The 26915-nt window shown below is 34.8% G+C and overlaps 1 long non-coding RNA gene across 1 annotated transcript in view; it reads right to left on the bottom strand.

The window, feature by feature from the left end:
- Positions 1-530: 530 nt before the first annotated feature.
- LOC144293083 (uncharacterized) overlaps positions 531-26915 on the bottom strand; it is a 47231-nt gene continuing 20846 nt past the window's right edge. The window contains exons 2-3 of the long non-coding RNA XR_013360587.1: positions 2076-2251; positions 531-1007 (exon numbers count right to left, since the gene is read on the bottom strand). This is a non-coding gene — a long non-coding RNA (uncharacterized LOC144293083). The remainder of the gene's footprint in view (positions 1008-2075; positions 2252-26915) is intronic.

The following is a 26915-nucleotide window of genomic DNA, read 5'->3' as shown; positions in this document are numbered from 1 at the left end:
TTAATTTATTTAGAGTAGAACAATTATCTCAATTCCTTAAAATAAAAAAAAAAAAAATCTAAGATTTGAAGCAACTTTCAAGATCAACTGTCATGTATGATGTTTGGAGTCCTTCTACCAGGAAAATATGGGATCTATGGGTAAGGCATTTCCATTCATGAACTCAAATTGGTGAAAGAATGGTCCTCATGGAGTGAAAATCCATCACTAGGACCACCCAACCAGTGGCAATGTTGTTAACTTTTAGTCCTAGTCCAAATAAAGCTATACAGTTGGATGAATGCTTTTTTTTTTTTACATTTGAGGCCAAAAGTTATTTATTGTAATCATGTATCTCCAAAAATAAAATAATTATTTTTGAATCTTGTTTCTGAAAAACTTGATTTTATTTCCACAATTCTTTTCTTCCCTCCTTTTCTGTATGCATTCCATTCTACCTATTTGTTCATTCTAGATTTCTGAGTTTTAGCATTTTCAACTGAGTACAAAATTTCCTGTATATTTTACACAACATGCTATAATTTGGGACATTTTTCTAAGTATTTATGTTTATTAATATTAAGAATATGACATTGCTTATACAATGACATTTATGCTATTATATATTATTTATATATATAATGACTTTCACAGCATCTTTTGAATAATGTGTTCTTATTATATATTATTGATAAACTAAAAAGGAGAAATTGAAATGTTGAACATAATTATCCACAACATATAATACAAATATATCTTCATAATAAACCAGTGGATGAGGTTACAATTTAAATTTTTGGATTCCCTACAGTGGATCAGTCAGAACACCTTCTGTCAATCATGGGCTTGCCATAGAGGTGTCAGGACCCAGCAGAAAACATGTCCCAGCTCTGTCCGCACCTCATGCAAATAGTTCCCTTGGCCCTAAGGACATATGAATGTGGTCCACCTTGTGTTGAATGGACATGGAGGAAAGGCCATGTAGTACCTAGACTTGCAGTTATTTAGTGATGGCATATTGAAGTCATCTGTAAATAGAAAAAGAGCTGTGTACATTAAAGCATATAATGTACTTTTTTATATATGTAAACATTGCTTTAAAAGCGCTATATTTCTTACAGGGCATCTGGGTGGATCAGTAGGTTAAGCATCCGACTCTTGGTTTCAGCTCAGGTAATGATCTCAGAGTTCTGGGATGGAGCCCTGAATGGGGCTCTGCAATCAGTGGGGAGTCTGCTAGAGATTAACTCTCTCCCTCTGCCCCTCCCCCTACTCACACTCTGCCTCTTTCTCTCTAAAATAAATAAATCTTCAAAAAAAAAGTGCCTACATTTCCTAAATCACAAGATGTGTCTTCTTAAAGATAAAGGTCTTTAAAATGTTGAGTGCTTAGTACTCATAGCACAACAATGTAACTAACTTCAGAAAATATTTGGGTAATACCTAGTAGGATTAAGACCAAATCTTCTGAAAAATAAGGCTTTATGAAGTTTGTCATTTTAGAACTGAATTTTAATTGTATGTAAAAGTATAAACTCCTATATTTTATTCAAACAAAACTTTTGAAATTACTCTTGGGTTCAAAATATTTTCATGGAAAAAAGTAATCTGTGGTAAAACCTGTCAGTTAAGATATAGGTGTTATCACTTTTTAAGCAAATCCAAAAGGGCTTTATGCAGGAAAAATCAATAAAAGTCAAAGGTACTGGTATTTGCAGCAGAAAATTTTGTCTCTTCTCAACCTTTATAGGTCTGGGCATGAAACTGCTCTAAGTGTTTCATAAACACTTGAGGTCTCCCTGGGTGGGAGCTGAATATTCAGATATTTAATAATGCTGATTCTTTAGTCAGAGTTGAACTTTGTGGATATGTAATGAGAGTTGGCTTCTTCCCCTTTGCTTTTTTAGTCATGAAAAAGTTTAGCTTTGCCTGGGATGATAGGAGTGTTGGGGAAAAGATGTCACACTTCAGCACACCTCTTGGCATGCACGTTTGTAAATGATGCAAAACATGTGGGTAAGAATGCTTCTGTCACAGGTAAGGTAATCTTATCTACCTCCCTCCCAATAGCTCAACTTCACTGGTTTCCCATCTACCATAACATTGGGAGAATCATTGTCCAAGAAAGCAGGAGTATGTTTTCCAGGAGCTGCACAAGTTGTGTAGCTGATCAGCAGACAGGGTGGTTCAGTCTCTGATGGTCTCTGTCACTGGGCGTCGGTGGCTAAGATTGTCATCCATATCAATGCCCATCCACAGTCACCATCCAAACCTGGAGAAAAATAGGAAAGGAGCTGTGTACACTAAAGCATTTAAAAAGCATGAATACTACTTGAAAAACTAGACACTTGGGATCCCTGGGTGGCTCAGTGGTTGAGCATCGGCCTTTGGCTCAGGGCATGATCCCGAAGTCCTAGGATGGAGTCCTACATCAGGCTCCCTGCATGGAGCCTGCTTCCCCCTACTCCCTATGCTTCTGCCTCTTTCTCTCTGTCACTCATTAATAAATAAATAAAATCATAAAAAAAGAAAATAAAAACTAGAAACTTAGTTAAAACATAAAGAAGTATTAATAGGTGAGTGTGGTCTTTGATATCACAGGCTTGCAATGCATAAGCAGAAATATAAAGCTGCAATTCTCAGACTGTAGTTTCCAAATAAGAGAGTAAAGGTGCCTGTGATAATTCAGGCAGACTCTCAAGCTCTACTCAAAACAATAATTTTGACTCAGGAAGGCCTGAGATAGACCCAGGAACTGCATTTCCACAAGCATGGCAGGTCACCCCAACATGAGTGATTCAGATCACACTTTGAGAAACAATGATGAAACAAAATCACTGGAGTTTGGTGATGAAAAATAAGGTCAGCAGATAGATGGATAGTGTCTCAGTCTCATTTCCTTAGCCTATGTCAAATGATTGTCTCTCCTTATAAATAATATGCATTTTGATGTTTCTTCTCTTCATGGGCCTGGGTGGCTGTGGAATTGGAAAAGAGCATCCAATGTGTATGCCCATGTTCTCATCCAGCTCTTAGTCTCTGTTGGAGGTGCTGATGTGCTGGCTTTCTGGATCTCTGTGAAGTGTGTCCAGTGAGTCAGACTTCCTGAGCCAGGCTTCTCTGACTCTCACCCTGATGCACTGGTTCAAGACATGTTGGCTTCTATTGTGAAGAACCAGTTATACACTCTGGTGCTACTATAACATCCAGAAAAATTTCCTCTGACCCAGGCTAAATTAATGTCTACAAAAATTGATATGCACTGTTCTCTTAATGGTTATTTCCAGGTATTGTGCAATTGGGTATTGATTTTCTCTTTGAAACAAAAAAATTTGAGGTGAGTATGACTTGCCAAGCACTTGTATTTTTAGTTTCTATTTTTGTAATTTTTAAATATTGCACTGGTGAAAATCAAATGACATCCACACCATAAATACTTGGTGATATGTACTTACATTTTCTGGTAATCTAATACAGTTTTTGGAAAAAAAAAAAGAAAAAAAGGTGAAAGGTAATATTACAAGTGCTCATGGAGTAAAACATATTTCTATCATAAAGTTGTAGCTTTAATTTACAAAAATACCTGCAAGGAACACTTCCCAAGGTAATGTTTTCTCAGCAGATGGCCTCTTGGAGTCATAATGCAACTACAGAGAACATTGAAAATTCTCAGTATGTCTTTCATCCAGTGCAAATATACAGAGATGTGCAAAAGAATGAAGTTAGATCCTTCTTTTACACCACATAAAATAATTAATTGAAAATGGATGTAAGAGTTAAGACTATAAAACTCTTTAAAGGAAACAAGACAATATTTTCATGAGATTGGGTTTTGGTGACATTTTCTTCAATAGGATGCCAAAAACATGGGCAAAAAAGAAGAGTAATAGATAAATTGGACTTCATCAAAATTAAGGAGAAAAGATGTATTAAAGAACACCATTAAGAGAGTGAAAGACGTTTCATAGAATGGAGAAAATATTTCCATAAAATATATATGATATATTAATCAGATATATTATATCTGATATATTAATATATTAATCCCCTAATATCCAGAATGTGTAAAGAATTCTTATAATTCAAAGGCAACGACAATAAATATCCCATTTAAAAATGGGTAAAAGATTGAATTAACTTTTCCCAAAAGGAAATATAAGAATGGCCAATAAGCACATGAAAAGAATGCTCTACATCACTAGTCATTAAGGAAATAGAAATCAAAACATATTAAGAGCCAGTTCACACCCATTAGGATGAAAGAAAGAAAGAAAGAGAGGGAGGGAGAAAGAAGGAAAGAAGAAAGGAAGAAAGGAAGAAAGAAAGAAAGAAAGAAAAGAAAGAAAGAAAGAAAGAAAGAGGGAAGGAACCAAAGAAAGGAGGAAAGAAGAGAAACAAAGAAAATAAAGAAAAAAGAAGAAAATAATAAGTATTGGTCAGATATGGAAAAATTGAAACTCAGCTGCTTTGCTGGTGGTAATGTAAAATGATGTAGCTGCTGTGGAAAATTTGTTATTTCCTCAAAAGCTCGACTTTGTTTGTCTTACAAACAAGCAATTCTATTTCTTGATATAGAACAACAACAACAACAAAAAAAAAATGAAAGGACACAAATATACTTGTACATCAGGTTTATGGCAGCATTGTTCATTGGTAGCCAAAAGCTGGAGGTGGCAGGTGGCCATTCATGGCTGAATGGATGGACAGAGAGTTCTGTTATCAGTTTTATCACAATAAAAAAAGAAATATATTACATTAACGTTCTGAATATTATTAGTAAAATGTCAGAATATGCATAGACATTGAAAAGCAAAATACACCTGCCATAGAAACCACACTCATGTCCACTGACATGAGTGGATAAAGAAGTTGTGGTAGACAACTGCACCTATTGGTTATGAAAGACTTTCCAGTCTTTATAGTACTTATACCTCATAAGTTTATTTTTCTTTATTCTTAACTTCAAAAATAAATCACTACCTTTTCGTGTCCTCTTTCAAAGATGAAGAAATTAACTTCCTCTCTACTTCTTCCAAATCCTCCTGACTGCCTTTGTTGTCAGAAATTCTTCATCGTGTAGTCAATTCAACAAAGGAAGCTCAGGAAACTTAATCCCCCAATCTTTGACTATTTGAGAACACCTGAGAGTTTCCTTATAATGTGAGTGAGGATACGCTATGGCCTTGAATGTAATGGGGAAGAAGCCTGATTTTGTCCCTTCTTTTTTCCATATGTATTTTGTTTTTTTAATTTTTAGTGTCTTTTGGCTTAGTTTAGTGACTTTTCAATATGCAGGGTGGGAATTTCATCAATTTATGATTGCATTATTTTATTTGTACATATTTATGTCACATTTGTCATAGCATGTGCTTCAGGGACACTGTTTGACTTTTTTTTTTTATTTTTAAAGTTTTTTTATTTATGTTAGTCACACAGAGAGAGAGAGAGAGAGAGAGAGAGAGAAAGGGAGGCAGAGACATAGGCAGAGGGAGAAGCAGGCTCCATGCACCGGGAGCCCGACGTGGGATTCAATCCCAGGTCTCCAGGATCGCGCTCTGGGCCAAAGGCAGGCGCTAAACCACTGCACCACCCAGGGATCCCTGATTGTTTGACTTTAAGGGCATTTTCTTCCTGCCCCCCATCTTTATTTTAATACCTTTAAATATGATTGGTCAATTGATAGCCATAATATAACTTGTTTTAGATCTGTTAAAACTAGCAAATTGGATTATGATTAATCATTTTAGGGGATGATAAACAGCATTCCTATAAAAGATATCTACAAATTTCAGATCACTTCCTCATTTTGAACAAACTAGATCTATATTGCATGTCTTACATGCTATAGGTGATTGTTTCATTTTTAATTTCTTCTTGGTAATATGCATGTATATATAAACCACATATATATGAATTCATATATATATATATGAATTTTAACTTTTCTTTCTTCTGCTTGTTCATGTTTTCACAAATTTCCTTTAAAATGTCTCTTATGAGACTGACATCACTTTTGTGTAACTCAATTTTATATTTGTGGGCTTGTATTTTAACCTGTACCTCATGAATATTTTTAAACTTCTGATTCCTCTTGATATCTGTCAACATGATTGTTTCATTGGCATTTCCTTTAATTTCTTGATAGTCAGACTTAGTAGTTATATGTTTGTCTGGAGATTTATTTTATTTGTTGAAACAATTCTTTATAATACATTTCTCATTATTCATTTATTTATTAGAATCTTACTTCATTAGTAATTCATCCATTAGATTTTACCCCTTTTTTTTTTTTTTGGATATGAAACCTGTGGGTAAATTCTGTTTTGTTTTGTTTTTTAACTCATCTTTGTAATTATCAATTCTGTTTGTTCTATGCAATAAGCATTTTGGAAAGAGTTTGAGAACATGAACTGGAGCAAAAAGGATACTCAGTATTTCAAAAAATTTCTTCCATCAATTTTTTTCTAATGTATGTCTTTTTCTTAAAACTGTATTCTCCTTAATTTTTACAATCCCTCCATGTTTGCACACAGCCTCTTTTGCTCCAAGGGTTTGTGTAGCTAACACCAAATTTTGGAAGCCAGTGCTTCCTGTTCAGCATTTGGAAGTTTTTGTACATATTTAACTGACTCTGGTCAGGGACAGACCAGCTAATTTTGCTATCTCCTGCTTCCTTTTTACCTTTAAGATGATTTTTGTGGGAAAAAAAAATCAAAACAACAAAATGAGCAAGTCAAAATTTTAGGAAGAAAAAAGTAAAATGTCTCAAGAGGTGACTGTAAACCTCTGATCATCCAAATCTTTAACATTCCATAGTACACATCTGGATCCATGTTGACATCCCAAATTCCTTTGTTCTATCTTGCTTTATAAGTGGCATCCTAATTTGGACTATTTATATCACATAACCAACATGGAGAGAAACTCTCACAGTCGCATATATGGGTAGATCTCTATTGACTGTTACCATCTTCCCTTACTCCAGCTTAAAGTTTACACTATCAGCTAGATTATTTATAATGTGTTTTCATGGCTCTTTTTTTAATTGAAAGTGTGCTAATGTTTTGTGATTTTTTTAATGAGATTAAAAGGGAAAATGATTTGATTTGTTCAACCTCTTTTTCTGAAAATACTTTTTACATGAAATGTTTGCAAAGAGTAGTATACAAATAGGCAGAAACATAAATTCATAATGATCTTTGATTCCCTGCATCTGAGGCAGTTTTTACTGAGACCTTGATGTCCTTTATGTTCATGCACCTTTCACTATTTTTCAAGGGTTGGTGTAAGAGAAAAATGAATGAACAACATCCACATCAAAATTCAGTTTTATTTTATTTTCTTTAAGATTTTATTTATTTATTCATGAGAGACAGAGAGAAAGAGAGAGGCAGAGACTATGGCAGAGGGAGAAGCAGGCTCCAGCAGGGCGGCTGACGTGGGACTCGATCCTGAGTCTCCAGGATCACACCCTGGGCTGAAGGCCATGCTAAACTGCTGAGCCACCAAGGCTGCCCCAAATTTCAGTTTTATAGAAGTTCCTCTACCAATTGCACCATAATCTAAAAGTACACTCTGGTCTCCCGATGGACTGTCTTATTTGTGGATCTCTGAGAACTACATGCTGAAAACAGTTACATATGCTGACTGGTTTAATTTCTAATTCTAATGAGATAAATCACTGGTCAATGAACCGGTAAAATGGGATCAGAAGTGGATTAAGAAATGCATAGAGAGCTAGGTCTTCTTCCTCTGTCCCCCAAAGGCTGTCTGCCAGCTTGATTCTTCATGTAAAAGAGAGTGGTACTGTATTTGCATCCTCTGAGTGATTATGACAGTAACTGGAGGAATTCCTGAACGCTGGCCTGGAATAATGTCAGAAAAATGTCAGTGAGAAGCTGAACCAAAAGATATAAAACATTTCTTAAATTTGCATCTTTTCCTTAAAGCCTTTTAATTTAATTTTATTTTTGAGACCTTTTGAAGAGTGGTTTTAGATTCACAACAAAAATTGAGAGGGAGGTACTGATATTTCCTATCTACACCTTGAGCCCACATATGCACAGCCTCCCCCATTATCGACAATATTTGCCAGAATGGTACAATTTTTCCCAAACACAAGACTACATTGACAAATCATAATATCCAAAGTCCACAGTTTCTCTTAGAGCTCAGTTTCAGTGCTGTATAGGACCTGTGGATTTAAATAAATGTTTAAATACATATGTAATGACATATATTCATCTTTCTGACATCAACCAAGTATTTCACTGCCCTAAAAATCTTCTGTGCTCTGCTTATTTATCTCCATGACACAAACCTTTGGCAGCCACTGATTATTATCTCCATAGTTTCTCCTTGTCCAAAATGTCATATATTGGAATCATACAGTGTGTACTCTTTTCAGATTGGCTTCATCCACTTAATAATGTGCATTTAAGTTTTCTCTCTGTCTTGTCATGGCTTGGTAAATCATGTTTATCGCAGCGAAAAATATTCCATTGTCTTATGTCTCACAGTTTTTTTTTTTTTTTGTTTTTTTATAATCAAACCATAAACTGGAGGAAATTGTGATTGTTTCCAAGTTTGGGCAATTATGTATAAAACTACTAGAAATATCTATAGGCACTTTTTTTTTTTTTTTTTGACATAACTTTCGACTCCTTTGGGTAAATACTAAAGAGCATGAATGCTGGGTCATATGATAAGAGTTTGTTTACTTTGTAAGAAACCACCAAATGGTTTCCAAAGTGGCTGTACCATTTTGCATTCCCACCAGCAGTGAATGAGAGTTACTCTTGATCCATCCTTACCAGTATTTGACGTTGACCTATTTTGGATTTTGGTCATTTTAATAGGTATGTTGAGGCATTTCACTAATGTTTTAATTTACATTTCCCTAATGACATGTGATGTGGAGCATGATTTCATATGCTTATTTCCCATTTGCATATATCTTCTTTGGTGACAGGTTTATTATGGTCTCTGGCTCATTTTTTAATTGTTCAAGTTGATCGAATATTTTATTGTTGAATTTTAAGAGTTCTTTATACATTTTTAACAATTGTCCTTTATCAGATATGTGTTTTGCATGTATTTTCTCCCAGTCAGGTTTTTCTTCTTATTCTCTTGATTCTACCTTTGGCAATGTAGAAGTTTAATTTTAATGAAAACTAGCTTATCCATTATTTCTCACATGGATTATGTCTTTGGTCTTTTATCTAAAAAGGCATGACCAAACCCAGGCCACTTAGATTTTATATTATGTGATCTATGAGCTTTATACTTCTGCATTTTATATTTGGTCTATGAGTGATTTTGAGTTAGTTGTAAAGACTGTAAAGTCTGTGAGTAGATTTTATTTTTTACTTTTGTTTGTGTTTTTTGCATGTGGATGTCTGGTTATTCTGACATCATTTGTTGTAAAAGTATCTTTGCTTTATCACATTTCCTTTACTCCTTTGTCAAAAATTACATGGCCATATTTATGTGAGTCTATTTCTAGGCTTTGTTCCATTCTATTGATCTATTTGTCTATTATTTTGCCAAAACCACACTACTAATTACTGTAGTTTAGGGTAAGTCTTGAGGTTGTGCACCATCGGTGCTCTAGCTTTCTCTTTCCCTTCAATATTGTTGACTGTTCTGGGTCTTTGCTTTTCCATATAAGCTTTAGAATCATTTTGGCAATACCTACATAATAACTTGCTGGGATTTTGGTTGGGATTGCACTGAATTTGCAGATCGAATTGGGAACAACTTACATCTTGATAATATCAAGTCTTTGTACCCATGACATGGGATAGTTCTCCATTTATTTAGCTCCTCTCTGATTTTATTCATCAGAATTTTATAAATTTATTCATGTATATCTTAAATAGAATTTGTAGGATTTATACCTAAGTATTTCATTAATTTGCATGCTAATGTAAATGTCATTGTATCTTTAATTTCAAATTCCACTTTTTATTATTTGTGTATAGGAAAGCAATTGATTGTTTTGCATTAATATTGCAGCCTGCAACCTTAATAAATTGCTTATTAGTTCCAGGGTTTTTTTTTTTTTTGTATATTCTGTTGGAATTTCTGCATACCATTCATATAATTTGAAACCAAAGACAGTTGTATGTATTTCTGCTCCATCTGTATACCTTTTATTTCCTTTTCTTGCCTAATTACATTAGCAAAGGCTGGCAGTATGATGTTGAAGATAAATGATGAGAGGGGATCTTCTTGCCTTGAACCTGATCTTAATTGGAAGCTTTCATGTTTCTCCCATGAAGGACGATGTTAGCTGTAGATTTTTTCGCATACGTTCTTTATCAAATTGAGGAAGTCTCATTTTGTTCCCAGTTTACTGAGAGTTTTTATCATGAATGGTTGTTGAATTTTGTCCAATTATTATTTTTATATCTATTGTTCGGATTATGCGATTTTCCTTTTTCAGTCTATTAATATGATAAATTATATTAATTGGATTTCAAATGTTAAACCAGTCTTACACACCTGGGATAAATCCTACATGGCTGTGGTTTATCATTATTTTTATACCTTTTTGGATTCCATTTGCTAATATTTTGTGAGAATTTTTGCATCTATGTTTGTAAGATGTATCAGTCTATAGGTTTATTTTTCAGTCTCTGCTTTCATAATTTAGGGTGGCATACTTGCTTAAATATGTCTTTGTATTTATTTCTTCATATACTCCTTATTGGTCTTGCTTTCTAAGATGTATTGGTCAATCTACCTTTGCAGTGAGGAAGAGCAAGCAAGCATGTCAAACTGGTTGCCTGAAATCCCAAGTAGAAGAAAGAAAAAAAAAAAAAAAGACAGGCACATAAACAGAAACAGTACAGATACATACACTGAAGCCTTCCCTTACAAAATAAGCTATTTTTAAGCATCTTGTCTGTCTCTCTCCCCCATCTCTTTTGGGAACACCACTTTTAAATAAATTAAAAAAAAAGCATAAACCTGTGAAGGTAGAATTTTTTGGGAACATCTATCATCTTGTTTCTATGAGGCACTCTAGTAACTACTGAGAGTGAAGATGCTATTTCTTTGTCTGAAATTTTTAGACAGTGAAAATCTACTCATTCTTTAAATCTCATTTCAATGGTTTCTTTTAAGAATCTTTCCTATACTCCTCAGACCTGTTAAGGGAAAAAGCCCTACTGACTTTGTCAGCAACATTTGTTGTAACACTAGCCACAAATAATATTTTAAAATTAATTTGGAAATCCTTACTTTATGTTTCTTACTGATGCTGGGATGTAATAGGCATGAGAAACAGACCTTTTCTTTCTTGTATGCTATTTTCTTGCCCCTGCCAAATGCAGCATCTTTAATAATTTCTGCTCCAAAGATAATGTGAAGGAATATTTTAAGCCTAGCACAAATATCTCTCATGAAGAATTCTTTTTTCCAACATTATTGAGATATAATTGAAATATAAATCATGCAAGTTTAAGCTGTAAAACATGATCATTTGATACATGTATATATTGCTAAACGATTGCCACGATAAGTTTAGTTAACACATTCATCACTTGACATAATTATATTTTTTGTATGTGTGCTAAGAATACTTAATATTTACTCTTTTAGCAACTTTCATACATATAACACAGTGTTGTTAATCATAATCACTGTGCTGAGTGTCAGATCTCCAGAACTTACTCATCTTATAACTAGAAGTCTGTACCATTTGAATAACATCTCCCTATTTCTCACCGCCTCCCCAAACCCAAGGCAACCACAATCTGCTCTAAGTTTCTATGATTTTGACTTTAGATATTTTTGAATTCCATATATAAGTAAGATCATACAATATTTGTCCTTCTCTGTGTGACATATTTCACTTAGAATAATGCCTTCAAGGACTGCCATGTTGTCACAATGGTAATATTTGCTTCTTCTTCTTTTGAAAACTGAATTTTATATATATATCTTTGTCAGCAACATTTGCTGTAACACTAGCCACAAATAATATTTTAGAATTAATTTGGAAATTCTTACTTTATGTTTGTTAGTGATTCTGGGATGTAATAGTCATGAGAAACAGACCTTTTGTTTCTTTTATGTTATTTTCTTGCCCTTGACAAATGCAGCATCTTTAATATATACATATATGTACTTATATGTATGTATATATGTGTATATATGTATATATATGTAAATTTTTATATAACTATCTAAATGACATATTATTGATATGATATATCAATAGAAAAAAGAGTTATAGATTTTCACAATTGAGAATGATTTTAGCTGTGGGTTTGTCATATGTGACTTTTATTAAATTAATGCCCCTTCTAAAACGAATTTGTTGAGAGCTTTTATCATGAAAGTGTGTTGAATTTTCTCAAATCTTTTTTCTTTGCATCTGTCGAAAGGATCCAATAACCTTTATACATTCTCTTAATGTGTTTTATCATTTTTATTGGTGTATGTTGAACCTTCCTTGGATCTGAGAATAAATCCCACTTGATCATGGTATACAACCTCCTTAATGTACTGTTGAATTGGAGTTGCTAGAAATTTGCTGAAAAAAAATCTTTATATACACTTATCAGAGATACCTGTCTGTGGTTTTCTTTTAGTGTTCTTATCTGCCTTCTCTTATTGAGAGTTTTTATTTCTATGTCAGTCTCTTTAGTTTTCATCCATTTGTTCAGATTTTCTATCTCAAGATTCAGTGTTGGCAGGCTGCATGTTTGTAGGAATTTATTCATATTTCTCAGGTTAACCAATTTGTTTTTCAATTGTAGAATTATTTTTAATGATCCTTATGATCCTTTGTATTTCTGGGGTGTCAGTTATAATGTCTCCTCTTTTGTTTATAATTTTGTTTAGTTGAGTTCTCTTTTTCTTTTAACTGACTTGTTTAGCTAAAGGTTTGTAAATTTTATCTTTTCAAAAAAACCAACTCTTAGCTTCATGGATTTGTTCTTTTGTCTTTGTAGTCTTTATTTCATTTATTTCTGCTTTAGTCTTTATTCTTCTGGTCCTTCTGTGGGCTGTTTGTTTTTCCTTTTCTAATTCCTTGAGGTATGAAGTTGTGTACCTGAGATATTTTTTTTTTCTTATTATAGGCATCTAGTGCTGTAAACTTTCCTCCTACAAAAAAAATTGTATTTGCTACATGTCACAAGTCTGGGTATTTGAGCTTTCATTTTTGTTTCTCAATATACTTTCTGATATCTGTTTAGATTTCATCCTTGACTCACTGGTTTTTCAATTTTCAGCTATTTGTGCATTTTTAGTTTTCCTACTGATTTTTAGTTTGATATCACTCTGGTAGAAAAAGATACAGATATGATTTCTTTCCTTTTTTTAAAGATTTTATTTATTTATTCATGAGAATTTGAATGCCTTTAATGTCTTTTTGTTGTCTGATTGCTGAGGCTAGGACTTCCAGTACTATGTTGAATAGCAGTGGTGAGAGTGGACATCCCTGTCTTGTTCCTGATCTTAGGAGAAAGGCTCCCAGTGCTTCCCCATTGAGAATGATATTTGCTCTGGGCTTTTCGTAGATGGCTTTTAAGATGTTGAGGAATGTTCCCTCTATCCCTACACTCTGAAGAGTTTTGATCAGGAATGGATGCTGTATTTTGTCAAATGCTTTCTCTGCACATAATAAGAGGATCATATGGTTCTTGGTTTTTCTCTTGCTGATATGATGAATCACATTGATTGTTTTACGAGTGTTGAACCAGCCTTGTGTCCCAGGGATTAATCCTACTTGGTCATGGTGAATAATTTTCTTAAGTACTGTTGTATCCTATTGGCTAGTATCTTTTTTTTTTTTTTTTTTTTTATTGGCTAGTATCTTGTTGAGAATTTTTGCATCCATGTTCATGAGAGACAGAGAGAGAGGCAGAGACACAGGCAGAGGGAGAAGCAGGTTTCATGCAGGGAGCCCAACGTGGGACTCGATCCCAGGACTCCAGGATCAAGCCCTGGGCCCAAGGCAGGTGCTAAACTGCTGAGCCACCAGAGAATCCCCCAGATATTATTTCTTAAATGTGTTAAGGATTGCCTTATGGCTCAACAGATAATCTAAACTGGACAATGTCCTTGTGTATGTCATAAAAAAGATGTATACTGTGGCGTCATTGGAAGGAATGTTCTACATAAGTTTATTAGGTCCATTTGGTCCACTAGGTCCTTATTGTCCTTATTAATTTTCTATGTGGATATTCTATCCAATTATCAAAAATGGGGAACTGAAGTCCTTAACTATTATATTGTGTCTATTTCTTCTTTTAGACCCTCTGATACTAGTGATATACACACCGGCATTACAATATTAAGATATTCTGAATTTGACTATCTCCTTATAAAATACCTTTTATTTTTATCTGTTATTGTTGTTGTTATTGGTGGTACTGCTGCTGGTATTGTTACTTAATATCCTTTCACTGCAACTTGAAGAACTCCGCCTAGCACTTCTTATAAGGAAGTTCTAGTAATCAACTCTCTTAGCTTTTGTTTGACAATTTCTTTATTTGTCCTTCACTTCTGGGGGATAGTTTGCAAGATATAATGTTTTTGTTTGGCATTTTTTTTTCTTTTCTTTCTTTCTTTTTTTTTTTTTTTTTTTAGGACTTTGACTACACCATCCCATTCTCTCCTGGTCTGAAGATTTCAGCTGAGAAATTCACTGATCACTTTATGGAGATTCCCTTTTGTGTGATGTCTTTTTTTTTTTTTTTTTTTTTTTGCCACTTTCAAAATTCTTTTCTTGTCTTTGACATTTAAGATTTTGATTATAATATATCTCAAAATAATTATCCTGGGGTTGATCTTGCTTGGAATCCTTTGAGCTTTCTGTGTCTGGATGCCCATATTACTTCCAAGATTTGGGAACTTTTCAGTATTTGTTTTTTTTATTTATTGAGAGAGAGAGAGAGAGAGAGAGAGAGAGAAAGAGAATGAGCTGAGGGAGGGACATACGGGGATAAAAGAGAATGCTCAAGCAGACTCCCCACTGAGCATGGAACCCAACACAGGATTTAATCCCAGGACCTTGCGATCATGACCTGAGCTGAAATCAAGAGGTGGCTACTTAACCAACTGAGCTACCCAGGTTTCCCTTAACAATTATTTATTTACATAAACTTTCTCCCATCTTTTCGCTTTTTTATCTTTCTGGAAATCACATGATGTTAATTTAATGTTTGTTATTTTGATCTCTCATAATTCATGCAAGCTTTCTTTACTCTTTTTCATTATTGTTTTTTCTTTTTGTTTCTCTAACTGGCTAATTTCATGTGATCTATCTTTGAGTCCACTGACTTTCTTCTGTGTGATCAAATAGATTTTTGAAGCTCTTTTATTGTTTTTTTTTTTTATTATTATTCTGTAATTATATTATTCAGGTTCAGATTTTCTGCTTGGCTTTTTCCATGATTTTTATTTCTTTATTAAACCTCTCATTTTATTCATCCATTATTTATCTTATTGCATATAGTTGTCTACTTGTGTTCTCTTTCATTTCATTGAGCTTACTTAAGAAATTTATGTTTCCATTTTTCATCAGGAAAATCATAGATTTGTATTCCTTTGGGGTCTGTTATTGGACCTTTATTAGTTTCTTCTGATGGTGTCATATTTTGCTGATTTTTCATGATGTATATAGCTTTATATTATAAACTGTGTATTTCAAAGAACAAATATATTTTTTAGTCTTTACAAGACTGCTTTCAGCAGGTAAAGTCTTTCTTATCTGTTCCACAGGCTGGTAGGATTACTTCTTGACTTACACTCATACCGGGTTGGAGCCAGTTACAAAAGATGTCACTAGATCTATAGTGGGGTCCATGATTGACTCGTCATGGGCTTGGGTGGGCATGGATCTGTCTGGTCCCTGGCTGTATAGGACTGTCTACAGTATCTTTTTCAGTAGGGTGGAGCTGGGACAAATATTTACTTTAAGGTTCACAGTTGGGCCTTCAGGCAGCAGGCCTTTTACCTGGTTCATGGAAGGTGTGATTTCCATTCAGTTCCTGTGAGGGTTACTGCCTGGGCATTGGGTGGGTTTCTGAATCAACAGGACCAGCCCTTATTGTTACTAAGAGAGACTGGAACTGTGCTCCAGGTCTGTTTTAGATTGCACAGTGAAGATTGAGGTCTACAGATGTGGCTCTGAAGAAATGGGTGGATGTGTCTCACACCAGGTTCCTGGGCTAAGTAGACTGATAGTGACTGGAGGGGCTAGAGTTATATATATCCTTTCAGGATCTCCAGGGATCCAGATGGCAATATCTCTGACTGGTCCTCTGGGCCAACAGCACTTCTCATGGACTGTGGCTGAGAGGGGCTGGGGTGATCATAGAGTGTTTCAGGGTCTCTAGAAGGGTAGGTTGAAGGGTTTGTTACTGGATGCTTTGGCTGGTAACTCTTATGTCCAACTTCAGCTGTGATGAGGTTGTAGCCAAATATAGGGCTCTTCAGGATCCCCAAGGGTGCAGCCAGAAGTATTGCATGCTGAATCTTTCTGCTACCAGGGCTGTAAATATACTGCAGTCAGAAGGAACTATAAGACTCTTTCAGAATCTCTGGGGTTGCAGATGGGAGTGTCTCCCTGGATCCTAAGAACTGATAGACCCAAAGAACTGATAGCAGACTAGCTATAAGGGGCTAAAGCCATATATAGGGACTTTCTAGGATTTCTGGGGACATAGGAGTTTCTCCTGCCTGGTCACTGTTTCGATAAGGACAGTTTTGTACAGTGACTGGTAGGAGCTGGAGTCACATACAGGACTCTCAGGGTCTCTGTGTGTTCAATTGTCAATGTTTCCTACTGGTTCCCTCTTCTGATAGGACTGAGCTTCGGGGGCTTCTGGACAATGTCTGAGTGGGGTTTGAGCTGGTTCACAGGTCATTTTAGAGTCCACAGCCAGGACAGAGGTCTGTATATCCATTTCCTGATGCATAGGTTGACATAACTCTTCCTGGGTCTCTTGCTATATGGTGCTGGTGGCAGAACCAAGGCCAACAAGGCTGTAGACAATTCTTCAGGGATATGGAGCTACTCCTAGATCTACAGCCAAGATCATGGTTTGTGAGCCTGCCACCTGGGTGTGACCCTGTCTTCTCAAGATGTCTCTCCTTGATCTTGCAATGCACAACAGTTTCAAAATCTCCTGCTTAGATCTCAGATCTCCCCTGCAGGTATTTATGTCTGGATAGATACCAAATTAATCTTATGAGAAGTTCTTCCAAGTACAGTGTGTCTTCCATCCATTCACTCATAAAAGCTTGATTTTGTGAGTATGAATTGCTCTAAAATATACTATGGATCCTTTTTTTTTTTTTTTAACCAAATCCCCTGTTTGCTCTTGGGAGACAGTAAAAGATTATCCAGAATATGAATTCACTGGAAAGTCAGTACTTTCTCCCTCAAAATACTATTCACAAGAGTGAATAGGTATTATTAAATTTCCTTAATATATATTCATGTCCTCATTGCTTAACACCATATAGAAAAGTATATATTCATTAAGTGATTGTTGATAGAGCATCTGCTTTATACAGGCACACTTCTAAGGTCTCTGACACAAGATGAGAACTCAGTTCTTGTGGTTTACATTCTAACAGGGGAAGCTGGACGGCAAGCATAAAGCAAATAAATACACAGAGTAAATAAATAAATGCATAAAACTAGATAGTATATTTGAAGGAGACAAATGCCAAGGAATTGGAAAGCAAGAGTGTAAAGCAGGGAAGAAGAGGGGAGAAGTCTGACTGAAATTTTAAATAAAGTGATTATAGTAGGCCTTCTAGAGAAGATGACATCGGATCAAAAACTTGGGGTAGATGAAGAAGCAAGCTGTGTTAACATCTGGAGACAGAGCTTTCCCGTGGAATGACCATAAAACAGAAGTGTGCCTGGCACTTTCTGGGAATAGCAAGGAAGGAAATGTGATCCAGAAGATCTGAGGTGCCAGAAGAATAATACAGAAAGTCAGAAGGTGATGGGGTCTGGGTGACACGTGGCTTCTTAAAGCATTCTAAGGAATTGGCATCTATTCTGAGTTAAGTGTTAAACCATTGCAGGGTTTTGAAAAAGGAGTGACATGTTGACTATTTATGTTTTAACAGGATCATACTTACAGCTATGCTGAGAATACTGTGTGTGGTGTGGTGAGTGGAGAGTAGCTAGGAAGAGGGTGGAACTCCAGGTGACATAGTGACACTCATGATCACAGAGGGAACCAGACACAGAAGGTACAGCAGCTGGTGTGTTTTGATGAAAGAAAAGACAACATTTTGGATTTGGAGGATGAAAGACAGTGATTAGTCAAGGATGAACTCATGGTTGTGGTCAAGAATAATGAAAAAGAACAAAGGAATGTGACACTTCATCACAGAAAGTAGCAGCTGGAGGAGGGAGGGTTGTATTCAGACCAGAGTTCCTTGCACTTGGCATGACTGAGATATCAGAGACATCCAGCAAGTCATGATGAAGGTCAGCATCTCAGGGGGCCGGGGTGTGAAACTGAGGTATACATTTGGCAGACAGTATATATTTTGTCAATATAGTTTTGCTATTGGAAAAAAAAGATTAAAAAAATTTACATTAGTGGACACAGGGTGACATCCATTGTTAAATTTCATCTATGGCAAGACAAAAATGCATCAGGATAAGTGCGCATGGAAGTGAAGAAGAATAAGAAACTGTCTCTTTCAAGTTGTTTCTTATCTTCTTACATTAACCTTCAAAAATATAATTAAATATATTTGTATATACTTTGTACTTTTGAATATGTTTTTAAGATATTGCATACATCAAAATATTAATTGAAATGAATATATTTCAAGAATAATTCTCAGTAAGTGCATACTTGTATGTTTTCAGAATCTCCACATGACAGTCATTTTTACCCATGAATACCCTAAGAAAATAAGTGGGTTTAAATTTTTACTGTCACATGTTACTTCCTTCAACACTAACTTTCTAATTCAAACTATATATATTTTTCTTCTTTTGATTAGATATTATATTGAAATCATAAATAAACTCTCACATTTCTTTGGAAAAATGAACTTAATATGAAATGCATTCTGCTGCTAAATATGGTAAGAAATAAGGCACATGGAGAGCTTAAAGCAATGACAGAAAGTAAGAAAGCATGGTACACGCAGTCTTCTATACTGAACAATTTTTTTAAAAGATTTCATTTATTTATTCATGAGAGACAGACAGAGAGAGAGACACACAGCAGGCTCGATGCAGGGAGCCAGACGTGGGATTCGACCCCAGGTATCCAGGATCATGCCCCGTTCGGAAGGCAGGCGCTAAACCGCTGAGCCACCCAGGGATTCCCTGTACGGAACAAATTTTAATCTGCTACTATATCATTACATTGCATAAAATGGAAAACTATAAAAGCTAAAAGTGTTTTTCTTAATAAAGCAGTATTGGCTCTGTATTATTATTATTATTATTGAGTACAAATCAGTGGATGGAGGGTTAAAGATCTTTACAACTAAATAATGTGGATCCTCAGAAAACATAAATTCCTTTTGAAACCATAGCTCTTTGTTTCCTTTACGTTGGTGAGGGTGCACCCCTGCCAAATGCCACTGTCAGGTGGTTTCTGAGGCAGAGAGGTAAGTGTGTTGTGACGTACAGTCGTGCTTGCGATGGCAGCTCCATCGTTCCCTGGAATATGCCTCAGAGACCACAGAGCTGAATGATCGTAAGTGGCTAGGACCAGCAAAGAACAAAAGAGTTGAGCACATTGTGTCATGAAAGACAAACGTGTCCAAGGAAAATGCTTGCTGGTAGTGACATTCCTTTCTATGCAGAGCTGGCGTGCCTGATTTCTAAAAAGGGCTCAGTGCTTGAAATTTTCTTTGAGCAGAATGTTTGAAATCATGCAAGCTGGAGTGGCAAATAAGGCAAAACCATTCCCCACATGTAGAAAAATCAGCAGAAGCTTTCAAACATATGACTTATGAAACGACACAGCTGGGATTCTTTTTAAGCAGCGTGTCAAGCTATTACTCAGAGCACTGAAGATGTGGTTTTGCTTCCCGCTATGTTTCTCTGAAAGGCAGTTGAAAAGAACTGACTGGCTGCATTCAAAACGTGGAGAGAAACATCAAAAAAAAAAAAAACATTAAAAAATGGTATATGCTATTCAATCATGAATTTCTGTGCTTTTGTTGAAGCTGCAGCCTTTGTTATCAGTTAAAATTACAATGAAAACACTGCCACTTAAGTAAATCATTGATACTCCGTAGGCCCTTATGTGACACGTAGAGGTTGGTGACATAACAAAATAGTGGAGAGAATATATGATTTCAGGTCAAAGAGCTTGGATTGCAGAATTCGATCCGTGCATTTCTAGTTAAGAGAAATCAATTTTACCAATTTTTAAATGGGGCATAGTAAGAATACAGACCAAATAGTATAGGTAATTTATGAGGAGTGAGCAAATGTTTGTAAACATTAATTTTAAAAATGTAATCACTCAATTTCTTACACCCAGTAAGAGTGGTACCAAAAAAAAAAAAAAAATGTTGGTGAAAATGTGGAGAAAACAGAATACTTATGCACTGTTGGTGGGGATGCAAAATGGTGCAGCCATTGTGGAAAACAGTTGACAGCTCCTCAAAATATTAAAATTAGAATAACTATATGATCCAGCAATTCCACTTCTGAGTACATACTCAAAATAACTGGAAAAAGGGTCTGTGCACCCCTTTTGGTATCTGTACACACATGTCCATAGGAGTATTATTTACACTAATTAAATGTGGAGTTAGCCCAATGTCCATTGACAGATGAATAGATAACCAAAAGGTGGTATGTACATACAATCAATTTTTTAAAAAAGATTTTACTTATTTATTTGAGAGAGAGCGTGTGAGAGAACATGAATAGGGCATGGACAGGGAGAAGGAGTCTGTTTTTAGCTAAGGCATAATTAAATTGAAAAATGCAATTATAGGTGTGCTCTATGGCATCACCTTTGCTATATAATGTTAGTTTGAAACAAGTCACAGGGCAACCCACACTAAATTGGAGGAGATTACACAATTGTGTGCATCATTAGGCGTCACTTAGGTACGACACACGGTAAAGGCGCAAAGTATATAGTAAATTAAAAGAACAGAATACAATGTCACTCATTGATAAATACTCACCCCAGAAAGTCTTAGGCTGAAATAAATCCACAATCAAATTAAATTATCTTAAATAGCAGTATGTCATTTTTGACTTTAAAAATAATTTAAAATGGAAAGGAAAATATTCAAGAAGTCCTTAGGTGAGTTTTAGCTAAAACAAATCAAACAAATAACACAAAGGAGTAGGTCTAATTGCTATTATGTGCACCCAAGAAACTTGAATAGATTACACTTTAGTTTTGCCCTCATATTCTTTTTCTAAAGCTTCTTTTTTTTTATTATTTATTTATGATAGGCAGACAGTGAGAGAGGCAGAGACACAGGCAGAGGGAGAAGCAGGCTCCATGCACCGGGAGCCCGACGTGGGATTCGATCCTGGGTCTCCAGGATCACGCCCTGGGCCAAAGGCAGGCGCCAAACCGCTGCGCCACCCAGGGATCCTGCGCTCATATTCTTAGCACAGCGTCTAGATCTTAATTTTAGGGTTCCATGTTATAATGAAGCTTTCACTTATCGCATGTTCAATACAGTTTCAGAGACAATATCAGAACAATTTGTGTGTGTCGGAGTTTTTCTTATGACTTAATCCTCCTTTTAAATATAAATTCCGTAACTCAAGAAATAGGAGTCTCAAACCAAAGGATAAAAAGTTCTCAGAAAACTTGATTTTCCTGACTGCCAATCTTCTCTGCCACATACTTTTCTTTCCTTTTCTTTTTTTCTTTTTTCTTTTCTTTTCTTTTCTTTTCTTTTCTTTTCTTTTCTTTTCTTTTCTTTTCTTTTCTTCTTTTTTTTCTTTTCTTTTCTTTCTTTTCTTTTCTTTTTTCTTTTTTCTTTTCTTTCTTTTCTTTTCTTTTTTCTTTTCTTTTCTTTTCTTTCTTTTCCTTTCTTTTCTTCTTTTCTTTTCTTTTCTTTTTTCTTTTCTTTTCTTTTCTTTTCTTTTCTTTTCTTTTTTTTTCTTTTCTTTTCTTTTCTTTTTTTCTTTTTTCTTTTTTTTTTCTTTTTTTCTTTTCTATTCTTATACATGCTTCTTTTCATGTCAGCTAACACACCAGATATTAATATAAAATGATCAATACAGATTTTTAAACTACCAAAAAGAAGAGAGGAACAATGTACTTAGTTGGGGTTCATCCAAAAGAAGTCAGTGGGAAAGTCAAGAGAAAAAGAGAAGACAGCTTAAGCACATTACTTTTGTTAAAAGAACATATTTTTTAGCTGGAGTAGTTTCAGTGATTTAAAATTAGTAACTTTCTCTGTTGTTCTCTTCAGGGTTGTGCGCTGAAAGCTGAACTTGATAAAGTATGCATGTAACACTGTAGAAATAAGAGCAAGAAGCATCAGGGTGTAAAGTTACAAAGACCTGCTGTTATGATTCTTGTCCCACCCCTAGTGCAGGTCTGTCCATGATCTCTGGTAACGTGCTTACTAGCATTGATGCAACCATGAGCAAACTCCACCTTTACTTTGCAGGTTTCCATTCTACCAAGCAATGGTAAACCAGGGTTGTGTGTTTGAGGGTTGGTGATTGAGGATTTGAATATTCAAACTGTCTCTGCCCTCCGGAAGCTAACGGCATGAAAGAATAACAATAAGCTTGATAAATTGGGTACATCTTCCAGGTTACAGCAGTAAGCCCAGCCATTTCTATTCATAATCTCAGTTGGCACTTATGACATCCCTACAAAATAAGTATTATTGCAATTCTAGTGGAGAAGGCAGAGGGGAAAAAGTTACAAGATCTTCAGACTCTAATGATATAGAGACAGATAAGTAACAAATATAAGGCAAGAATCAAACAAAGAGCAATTTGGCCATTTTATTTCAAGGAAACATTCCCTGATAAGTTCCTGTGAGTTTTGCTAAGGAAAATACCATGTGGGGAAACAGTACTTTTAAACTATCTAAAGTAAATGATTTTTTTTTTAGATTCCAATTATTGTAGATATTTTGTAAGACACAATGAAATGAAAGTGAAAATATCAGACATATAAAAGCCCTATTTTTATTATTAGATACAACCAACATAAAACTACTTTATAATAATTTCTAAATAATTCCTAAATTTTTAAATTTTTTATTAAAAGTCCTAAGTGCCTGCTCTGGATTCCTTTCCTTCTTTAATGACAAACTAGTGACCAATTTTGTGGATCATATTGATATGCAAACCATACTATGAGGAACAATGATACTGAAAAAGTTTCTGACATAATTGCTAAAATTTTTGTAATAGAGAGATCATAGAGCTATTTAGTATAAGATTTTTCAAGGTACATCAATAAAATAGTGCTAAATCAAATTTCAATAGCATACATTCTTTGAAGGATGAAATAACTGTCTAAAGGAACAACTCTTTAATGATGTATATTTAATATAATAATTAACAATATCTGAGAAAATATTTCACTATATACTATGTCAGAAAATTGTCTACAAATACAATTTATCCAAAATTATTATTAATAAAGATTTAGGAACAGGTAGGTAGTTTAAGGTTACATTTTCCCTAAAGATCTTGCTTCACATTGATCAATGGTGATTTTCAATCAATTGCAATAGGAAGTTTTATCAGTCTTTTGAAAAACCAAGCTACACAGATTAGCATATTCCTAAACAGAAAGAATGGACTAAAGATATTATATCATTCTGAGGATACCATATGAGGTTGTCTCTAACAATTTGAAAATGATGATTGAAAAACTGAAATTTTGCATTATTGAATTTTCAATATTACAATTAACAATTTCTGATTGAAATTGTGATTGCAGTCAAACCCATATACAAGGAAACTGAATTAAGCCTACAGATGTTGTCAAGTAATATCACTCCCTGGTGAACCCCAAGATGAATTATTTGATACATTTACTCTCAGATAACTTATAGATTTTATATATTTTATGCACTTGTTGGATAAAAGCCAATTAAATATTGGATGACATCTGCCAAAATAAGTATTATGGTTTAAATGTATTTGACATTGTGACATTCCTTCTGAAATTGATGAGGTTGCAGAGCTAATTGTCTGTTGAATCCACTTTTACAATATGAAAATAAAACCTTAGACTTAGCATTGAAGAAAACCCATATAATATTCTATCGAATAGCAGGAAACTATGTTTAAATAATGTGTTTAAATAATTAAGGAAGATTTGTTCCATTAAAAAGTATGGAGATTGTAAAGTACAGTACAATGCATTATGCTAAAATATGAACTGATGTGTTTTGAGACTATTAATTCTGACCCTTTTTATTAAGATGTAAGTCATATATCTATATAAAAATAATTCAGGGATCATGTAGGTTTATAACAACTTCCCCCATATTGATTTGTGTCCTTTGAGTTAAAGTTTGAATAATGAATGTTAATTTTTATCTTCAAGATTTTCACAAAACAACAGGAGGTATGAGTATGATCTATAAAAGATGAGACTGCCCATATCTTACTGCTCCATGTGAATAATGGTGACCTCAAAACCCACATGTGCAATCTGTCACGAATGAAACTTGCACACATTTTAGGGTTAGTAGAATAATGATTATTCAACTGAGAGAGAAGGCTGTAAGGTTTCTATTATAAAATAAGATGGATGACATTATGTGTCCAACTAGGTATGACCATATCCTTGACTTACCAAGATCACATTGACAGGGAATTGAAAGGCTCTGCCAATCAAAACAGGCTTTCAGATGGAAGAAGGCACTTCATGAGCACTATTTTGGAGGAAGACACTTTCATTTATTTATGTATGTATTCAATGAAAATTATAGTTATATAACAAATGTGATCATTGAAGCCACCTGAATTTTCCTTAGATTTTAGAGCTGAGGAGACAATGTTTCACACAGATTAATCAATATATTATATATATTATGTGCTAACTCTATATTTGATTAGTTCAGCAATTTGGGTCTGGGAAGAAGCAGATGACTGTAGGTATCCCTAGTGTATACACAAGGATAATCCCTTCTAGTTTTGCAAAATTATCACCTGTGACTTGACTTAGTTTAGATGAGGTTGCCCAGAATGCAGAAACTGAGGCCATGATGGAAAGCTGCATTTCCAGGGAGCAGCAGAGAGGCAGAGATGGAGACAGGACAAGTGAAGGTCCATTTTGGAATGTATCATCAAGCTAGTCACTACTCTGTGCAACTGACTTTTGTTTCCATAGCACATTCCCAGAGAAGCCTCATTAAAGGCTTCTTGAAGTCTTCTATGGTGGAAGAAAAAAAACAAATAAAACAACAGAGAAGAATTTATTCACCAATCTTATCTCCTATTAATCAAATATTTTCCCCATGTGATCACTCCAGTTACAAATGCATGGAAACGTAGCAGAGAGTTCCTAGCACTCTTCTGCTGGGGTTGGCCATTAAAACAACAGCTGGAACAAGAAACAAGTAAAAGGAAGACAGTACCAAAAGTGGATGAGAGAGATTTATGCAACTGTTCAAGAGTTATCAAATAATAAACTAGTGATAAAAAATAAAAATAAAATGTTGTGGGGCACCTCATTGGCTAACTGGTTGAGCATCTGCCTTTGGCTAATGTCACGATCCCAGGGTCCTGGGATCAAGCCCTGCTTCTCCCTCTGCCTATGTCTCAGGCTCTCTTTCTATGTTGTTCATGAATGATTAAATAAAATATTTAAAAAAATAAAAATAAATAAAAATTAAAAATATCAAGTTGCTGATAGGTGATCTCATTATAAAGACTTTATTTTCTTTTTAAATTATGCTACAGGGATGCCTGCATGGCTCAGCTGTTGGGAGTCTGCCTTCTGCTCAGGGTGTGATCTCAGGGTCCTGGGATTGAGTGCCACATCAGGCTCCCTGCAAGGAGCTTGCATCTCCCTCTGCCCATGTCTCTACCTCTGTCCCTGTGTTTTTCATGAATAAATAAATAAAATCTTTTAAAAAAATATTTTTATATATTTTTTATTGGAGTTCAATTTGCCAACATATAGCATAACACCCAGTGCTCATCCTGTCAAGTGCCCCTCTCAGTGTCCATCACCCAGTCACCCCATCCCCCCATTCACCTCCCCTTCCACTATCTCTTGTTCGTTTCCCAGAGTTAGGAGTCTCTCATGTTCTGTCTCCCTCTCTGATATTTCCCACTCATTTTCTCTCCTTTCCCCTTTATTCCCTTTCACTATTTTTTATATTCCCCAAATGAATAATGTTTGTCCTTCTCCGATTGACTTCACTCAGCATAATACCCTTCAGTTCCATCCATGTCGAAGGAAATGGTGGGTATTTGTCATTTCTAATGGCTGAGTAATATTTTACTGTATACATAGACCACATTTTCTCTATCATCTTAAAAAAATAAAAGAATATAAAAATAAAATTATGCTATGGTTTTCCCTAAGTATAGTTGCTTGTTATTAGATTGCAAAGGAAGAACAAAAACTATCATTTTCACATGTAATATTTTACAAGTTAAAAAAAAATCCCAAATAATCTACAAGTCATCCCTGGGACTAATAAGTGAGTACAGCTTGTTCAAAGAATAAATCCTTAATAGACAAAACTCAATTGTTTTCCTATATATCAGCAATAAAAATTGAAATTTGAAATTGAAACAGAATAAAACCACTTAAAACATCATCAAAAAAAGAAGGAAATACCAAATTAGATTTTCATAAATTTTAACAAATTTACCATGATAATATTAGACATTAATAGGGGAAGACATGTGTGGGATATATGCAATCTATTTTCTCAATTTTTCCATAAATTTAAAGTTGCTCTAATGTGATACATTATGTAAAATCGCACTATATATATAT

The sequence above is a fragment of the Canis aureus genome, chromosome 21 (assembly GCF_053574225.1).
Source record: "Canis aureus isolate CA01 chromosome 21, VMU_Caureus_v.1.0, whole genome shotgun sequence".
Taxonomy (NCBI): Eukaryota; Metazoa; Chordata; class Mammalia; order Carnivora; family Canidae; genus Canis; species Canis aureus.
Note: the sequence above shows the minus strand (reverse complement) of the source record. Positions and strands in the feature narration are given on the sequence as shown.